Below are 7641 nucleotides of genomic sequence, written 5' to 3'. Positions count from 1 at the left end.
GGATAGCTGGCCAATCACAGCACACCTCGCTTTTTCAGACCGATGAGCTTTGTAAAAATCGACGCGTTTCAGAAAGGTGGGGCATAGAGGAGAAACAATAATGTACAGTATGTGGAAAATAATGTGTTTTTTTTTACCTTAAACCGCATAAACACATTTCATTACACCAAATACACAAAATAATGTTCTTTTTAGCAGCATCATATGACCCCTTTAAGTTCTCAACATATTTGTTAATCTGTTATTGACATATCTGTTAATAATACACAAAAAGTAATGTGGTTTTTGTATTCAGCAAACTTCATAAAGAAACTTTAAAAATAAAAGTGAAACAAAACGTTTATAAAAATGCGACTCCGACGCTATTTCACCCTCCCTCCGCATGAAGAAACTTTGAGTTCAAAGTTCTTTAGTCGCTCTCCTGAAAGTATACTAAGATGTTTACAGCCTCATTAGTCAGTAAGTGTGAATGAAGGCATGAAAAATAGATAAGCTGGAGCTGCCAGAGGAGGCCCGCGCAGCACTTAAGTCTCTGCAGTGTGACAGACGGCCGGCCCTTTCATTCTGCAGCATCAGGGTATCATTTGGAATTAAAGAAACTTTACGACTCCCTGAACTGATTTTCTGGAATATGAAAACATCAGCATATGGCTGAAGACAGCAGCAGGCTAAAAAAGTCAATTTCCCTCATGGAACATACCAAGAGGGGTGACATTCATATTAATATTGTCCTTTTGGCTCTCAGCTTCGTATGGCCTAGGACAGTTTTTTTTATAATGTCTACTTTTTCTGTAGACATTCCTGTCTACAGTTCCTGTGTTCCTGTCCTAAAGTTCCTGTGTTTAAACGTATCGTTCACATTGCTGTTATTTTTTCTGTGGAACACAAATTTTTAAGAATTTTCCATCTAGTAAAAGGCCACCGCCAACAACAAAATGTAACCCAGTGCTTACATGCAACTTTTGTTCAACTTACTATCGTATGGCTTCAAGGAGACATATAGAGTGTAGTTCATGAACCATGTGGACTACTTTTTGGAGTTGGTTTAAAAATTCTTCATAATTTCTCCCTTTTAAGCGTCATGGAAAAACAACAAAAGACCCACGCATTTCAACATTGTGGCGCTGGAATTGCATGTTTCGGGTTGAGTCGGGCCCCACTGGTGCCCAGCAGGCAGATGGGGTGCAATACGCCAGGTTTCTGTACAGCCAGATGTGATGCAGTGGTGCAGTAGTGGTGAATTTATAAAGACCCACTAGGTTTTGAAAGCAAGCTTCAGGTTATTATATTTCAATAACTTTTTAATTTCAGTAAGATTTCAGTCACTTTTCTGATTGTACAGGTACATATCTTACTATACAAAAATGGGTAACACTTTAGTTTAGGGACCGGTTCTCACTATTAACTACTGTAGTTGTTTATTAGCATGCATATTACTAGCATATTGGCTGTTTATTAGTACTTATAAAGCACTTATTAATGCCTTATTCTGCATGACCATATTTTAGATCCCTCAATCCCGCCCCATAGCTAACTTAACAACTACCAACTATTAATAAGCAGCAAATTAGGAGTTTGTTGTCGTAGTTAATAGTTAGTTAATAGTGAGAATTAGACACCAAACTAAAGTGTGACCCAAAAATGAGTAGACTATGGCAAAATGTATGTCAACCTTAAATATCTTGCATGAATGGATCGAATGGATTGATGTCCACTGGGAAGTGTAGCCTATATTCGGAAATAACCTCAGAAATCTTCCACCTTCAGTTTTGTTTTTCTCATTCTCTCGGCGTCCTGTCATGCACCCATCAAAAATGACAAGCGAGATGCATAAATGTCCCACCCCCTTAGTAAGACGTGGTGGGAGAGGCTGTCAATCACTTAAATTGCTGAGCAGTCCAGCCCTATGTGCTTCTGTCATGCACTGATGGACATGTGGACTTTCCCACCTGGTAGGGGGCGACTTAGTGGCGGGTAAAGCAAAAGAGTGTATCCTAAATACACTATTAATAACTAATGAAGCCTCCTACTAGAGACTAGAACATACTAGGCTTTTTATTTTCATTCCTATTATTTTATGGATTATTTGTTTTGTTTTTTCTGTTTTGAAAAAAATGAATGTTAAACAAATAATTAAATATGTTAAAAAAAAAATCGCTTGTGCATATCTTACTTTTTTCCTCTAAAGTTCAATTACACAATAATATGCCAATTTCACAGTACGACAGGTAATGGACAATTATTCAACTTAGTCATGCAGTGTAATGTTTCGAAACAGCTATGCTAAAACTAGACAGACACAAACACTGTCAGAACACGGTTATGGTTTATCAAACAGACTAATTCACACATTCAACCTCAGGATTCATTCAACACATGTGTGTTTATTAAAGTCTAAGAGCATATTTTCTTGATTTTCCATTGACTTTCAAAGGAAATCCATTTTTAACCCTGCAGAGTTGTAGCGGAGTGTTACGGAGCGTGCGCGGCTCCTCTCACCTCCCCCCGATCGACCCCTGTTTTATGAATAATTGGTGATGTGTGTCAATATTGCACCCCATAGTAAGCATATGGTTGGCCTGAGCAGACAGGCGATTGTTTGGTGCTGTGAAATATTGTGTTACCCTGTGAGATGTGGAGCCAGTGGAAGCAGAAACTGTTGCTCAGACTGACAGTTACATTGTGTGTCTGAATGGGGAAACTTCTGAGGAAAAGATGCGAGTGGACCCAGACAGAATGTCCTGACCTCCGAAAGAAAAGACGATTTGACATGGTATAAGGTCTTCCATCACTTCCCATCTCTTGCTATCTGCCTTTCAGCCAATGGGAAATCAAGAGGAACATTAAACTTAAGTAGAGCTTTCTTTTGTTCTTCAGCCATCGTGCAGAATTTTTTTTGTGCACGAAAGTTGTCCTTATATTCACTGCTATTAATATAATATGCAATATTATATGATGTCTATGACTATTTAAGAGACTCCTGCACTAAAACTAGAGTCTATTACTGGAATGGCACTATGAAACTGTGATGCAGTTAAAGATTCACATCAATGAAGTATCCATGTATTAATATTCATTATAAAAATACACGTTGTGATTAGTTATGGAATGCACGTTTTTCTTCTAGACTCTGAATTAAATCAACAGAAAAGCATGCATAGCTATTTTAATGGAAAAACAAAAAATAATGATGTAACGTTTAAGCAGTACAATATTTATACATGCTAATATTTATTGTAATTTCTGCTGATGTATGTGTATCAACACACTGTCATGGCAATTTGTAACTGTTTGAAGTATAATTTCATTTGGGTTGCACTTTAGTTTACAGTACATGTGCTTACAGTGTACTTAACTAAGAAAGTACTGTAATATAAGGTAGTTTTTCACCGTATATAGTAGGGGAATTTACCATTAACCATTTAACAGGTTTTTACTGTAGCATTTTTACAGTCTTTTACCGTTAAATTCACGGTCATTTTTTACAGTGTACATGGGTTAGGGCTAGTATAACTCAGTTATTGTAATCACTATAATAGGTACATGCTATGTACAAGTGGAACAGGACTGCAACAAAGTTTGGCATGATTTCACACGATAGGCTTGCGTTTTTCTAAACATCTTACGTTTCGGTATGAATTCCTAAGAAATCGTTACCTCCTCTCATGAGATCAGGTTGATAAATACACACATTAAAGCGGCATTACGGTAAGGAGAATGAATTTGTTTTGCATTACGGTAATGACAGGACTATTAAACAAAAGCTTTTTTTTAAGTCGTATTGGTCTGGACTACACAAAGTGTGGCATTACGAGTCGTTTAAGCCTTTCAAGCAAGTTTAACAATTGATAATTGGCATATTTGCTGGGTTTTTTTTATGATTTATTTTGCCCTTGCCACAACTAGGTAGGCTACTTGTCTTGGCAGTCCTCTGTTGGATTATGCATATTTTGATCAAGCGTGTGCGCAGGCGTTTGCAGCCTGATCAAAAGCGTTAAATGGATAACTTTCATCATCCTTTACACAACTTTTAGAATAATCGCCATTCTGTCAGCATAATCGGCTTTGTTTACCAACAAAGAGAGGCTAAATTGATGCCCATTCTGCCTTTATCTTAAAACTAAAGCGGAACAATTAAAACCCATGTCTCTTTGCTCAGCTTTTGATGTAGCACAATGCTTTCCCACTCGCTGTTTTTTCTGTGGAAGTAATGTGAAGCGCGCCGCTGGGCCTCAAGCTAAGCGGTAACAAGCATGGGGCGGCTCCTTGTTTTTGCTCAATCGGAGGCATTCAGCAACAGTGTTTGGACTATCAGTATGATTTATTTGTCTGTATTGACCTGCGTCCCCTGCTTAATTACCCTGGGACGATCTCAGACAGCCTCTTGACACTGGCAGAAAGCCCAGCCACTTTGGCTCTGGGGACCAACTGTTGACCTGATGGCTGGGGGTTGACGGGGCAGGGGCGATGGGTCGCGGCCGTCCCGTCCCGTCCAGCTCCCGTTCTCTGCAGTGGCCGGTGCCACTGACCTGCAGCCTCCCCACCACGCCCTAATGAGGCATTAAAATGCGACGGCAACGTGAAGCGCGGGTGTTTGAGCGGCCCGCCCTCGGCGCTAAATCATCGAGTGAAGCACGGAGGCTCTAGCGGAGCTCCGTCACACGCTCCGAGTGGAAGACATTCATCTCATATAAAAATTATCCCAAGGAGCCTTTGAACTCTCAGAGGTCAAGAAAATAAACTCAGCTGAGCTTTCCAAAGAAAGTACTGTGACGTCAGTTCATTTCGACGGTGAATACAGGAGAAATCCCACAAATGCACAATGTGAAGGAAAGCAAAACTAATTAGCAGGAAAGTTGTGCCTGCAAAACAAACATTTAAAAACCCAGTGTGATGCCCAAGATTACATTGGAGATGTTTTGTCTGTGCTTTTCTAATTGTATTTTTCTATGTGTCTTGCCAGTGGTGTTTTGGCCGTGGTTTATATGAAAAGAAATCAAATGAGATGGTTTGTTTGAAATCAAAGTAAGTGAGATCATTACAATGTTCTCCCTCACAAAAAAAAAAAAAAAAAAATCTTTTTTTTCTATGTCCTATCAGATTCTCAAATAATAGCTCCCCAGCATTAAATGAAATTCATTATAGATCTGATTGCCTGAACATTAGGAGATTTCTTTAAACAATTAGAACTCATTACACCCATTGAAAACAGAGTTAAAGTTCTGTCATAATGTTAACCATTTTTCCTGGAAGCAAATTAGTTTAACTCATTTGTTTCTTCTGAAACTCTAGAGGAGACACATTTGAGATTACAGGTGTCTTTGTCCAATGTGAGAAATCTGAGAGTTAGGCACAATTAAACATCTTCATTTGTTCTCCATTCAATCTTATATTGCTATCTCGGGGAGACAACTGAGATTTACATTTACATTTACATTTAGTCATTTTATCCAAAGCGACTTACAAATGAGGACAATTTTATATAGTACTGACCTGAATAAGATCAATTATATGGACGAAACGCCACTCAAAACTAACAAAAGAGCAACAATATATAAGTGCAAATGACAAGTCTCGGTTAGCCTAACGCAGTGTAGGAAGGTATATATATATATATATATATATATATATATATATATATATTATACACACACACACATATACACACACACAAACAAACAAAGAAAAACAAGTAGATAGAATAGAAAAAATAGAAAGCTAGTGTTTGTTTTTTGTTTTTTTAAATAAAGAATAAATAAAAAAAAGATAAATATAGATAAAGTAGAATTAAAATAGAATAGAAAGTGAAGGGATGGTTTGTAACAGTATTTTTTTCAGCATTTCTGTATATATTCAGTTTTATATCAAATGTTAGTACCATTATAGTATTATTTTAGTATTATTTACATCATATTATAATTTTTTTTAAATATTGTATTTTGAAACAGCTTTTGTTATTTTGTGCTTTTGTCATTTTTATTAGTTTTTGTCATTTTTTAATTTTACGATTCAATTTATTTCAGTTGTAGCTTTAGTCTTTATTTATACTTATTTATTTTTGCATATTATCTTTATTTAGCTTATTTAATTTAGTTGCCAAGTAAACATTTCTAATCATTGTTTAATTTGATCAATATTTAATTTTATTTCAGCTTTCTTTCAGTGAACAAAAATATTTTATTAGTTTTAGTTTTAGTTCATGTTAATAGCCCTGACATCAAGCTGTATTGATGCACTTCTATGCATTAATCAGACAGACAGAGCAAGGTTTGTGTCCGTCTGATGCTGTAAGGTGATCAGTGCACTAGACTGGCCTGAGCTCCTGCGGTCAGCGGTCAGCTAGAGGAAGCTGAGAGTAATGCTCCATCACAAAAAGAGTGACAGCAGAAGTGTGGAGAGAGTGACGATGCCTCTCAGAGGAAAACACAGCACAGCACTCTCCAGCCAACAGGTATCCGGAGCTGCGCTTCCTTTGCTTACTGAGGTGCTGCTGTAATGGTTACTAATGGCTCTCGCTGAGCTGCTTTTTGTTCATTTTGTGAGATGCGCCAATGAATGGAGCAATAATTATTTCCTTTTTTATATTACAAAATAGGGCATGAAAATGATCAGAAAATGATGAAATACTTCATTTTGCATTTACTATATTGAGGTTTTCTGTTTTTTGGAACACATCTAAATAAAGGGGGGAAAAAGACAATTTTATTCATACCTGAAAACTGAAAACCAGAAAAAAGTAAATAATTCAATAAAGAATTGAAATAAAAAAATAAAATATAAAAAAATACTAAAATTAATTTTTCATCTAGTTGCAGGGCAACATTTCTCTTGATGAACTAAATCTAAAACTGAAATCAAAATTAGACATAAAAATGTATTTCGAAATTATAATTCATTAATAATGAGTAAAAAAAATTATAAAACTGTAACACTTTACAATAAGGTTAATTAGTTAACTGCTTTAGTTAACATGAACTTAGCATGAACAATACTTTTACAGCATTTAGTTAACTTCAATATTTACTAGACGTCACTTCCTGTTTGTTGCTGCCGTGTGTTTTGAGTTTGAGCTCCGTCAAGTTAATTCTTTGTCGTGTAATTTTTTTTATATTAAAATCAATTTTATACACCATCATTTTCGTTTCTATGTGAATATATCCCCTATCGTATTCTACAACAAAAACAATCAGAGCGCCTTGTTATCACTAGTTCTATTTTTGACTTCCCGAGTCCGCTATTAGCATATAGCCCGCTAGCATCGCCAGTGTGGTTGCCGCTAATCTCGCTTACATTACTAATACACTATTCACTGTTACTTGCTTTAATGGCGGATGTGTGTCTACCTTTGAGTGCAGGTGAGGACACGTTCGAGCTGCATTCGGTGCAGCTCGAGCTGGAGGCCGTGGAGAAGCAGATCCGTGACCTGGTGGAGAAGCAGACCCAGCTGAGAGAGCGGAGAGCCGCGCTGGAAACATCCCAGGCTGACGCTCACAAGTCCGAGGTAAGTATACAGCGCGCTGCTAATTCTCCCACCACCTCTACTCCGTGTGTTTCTCTGCACAGGCCCGGTGCACCCAGGACGCGATCTTCCCAGATGTCCTTCACTCCGGCGCCGGGACACCACGGACCCTGGGTGCACCC

Source organism: Sinocyclocheilus anshuiensis, unplaced genomic scaffold (genome assembly GCF_001515605.1).
Source record: "Sinocyclocheilus anshuiensis isolate Anshui unplaced genomic scaffold, SAMN03320099.WGS_v1.1 scaffold166, whole genome shotgun sequence".
In the NCBI taxonomy this organism is placed as follows: Eukaryota; Metazoa; Chordata; class Actinopteri; order Cypriniformes; family Cyprinidae; genus Sinocyclocheilus; species Sinocyclocheilus anshuiensis.
This window is presented reverse-complemented; position numbering follows the sequence as displayed.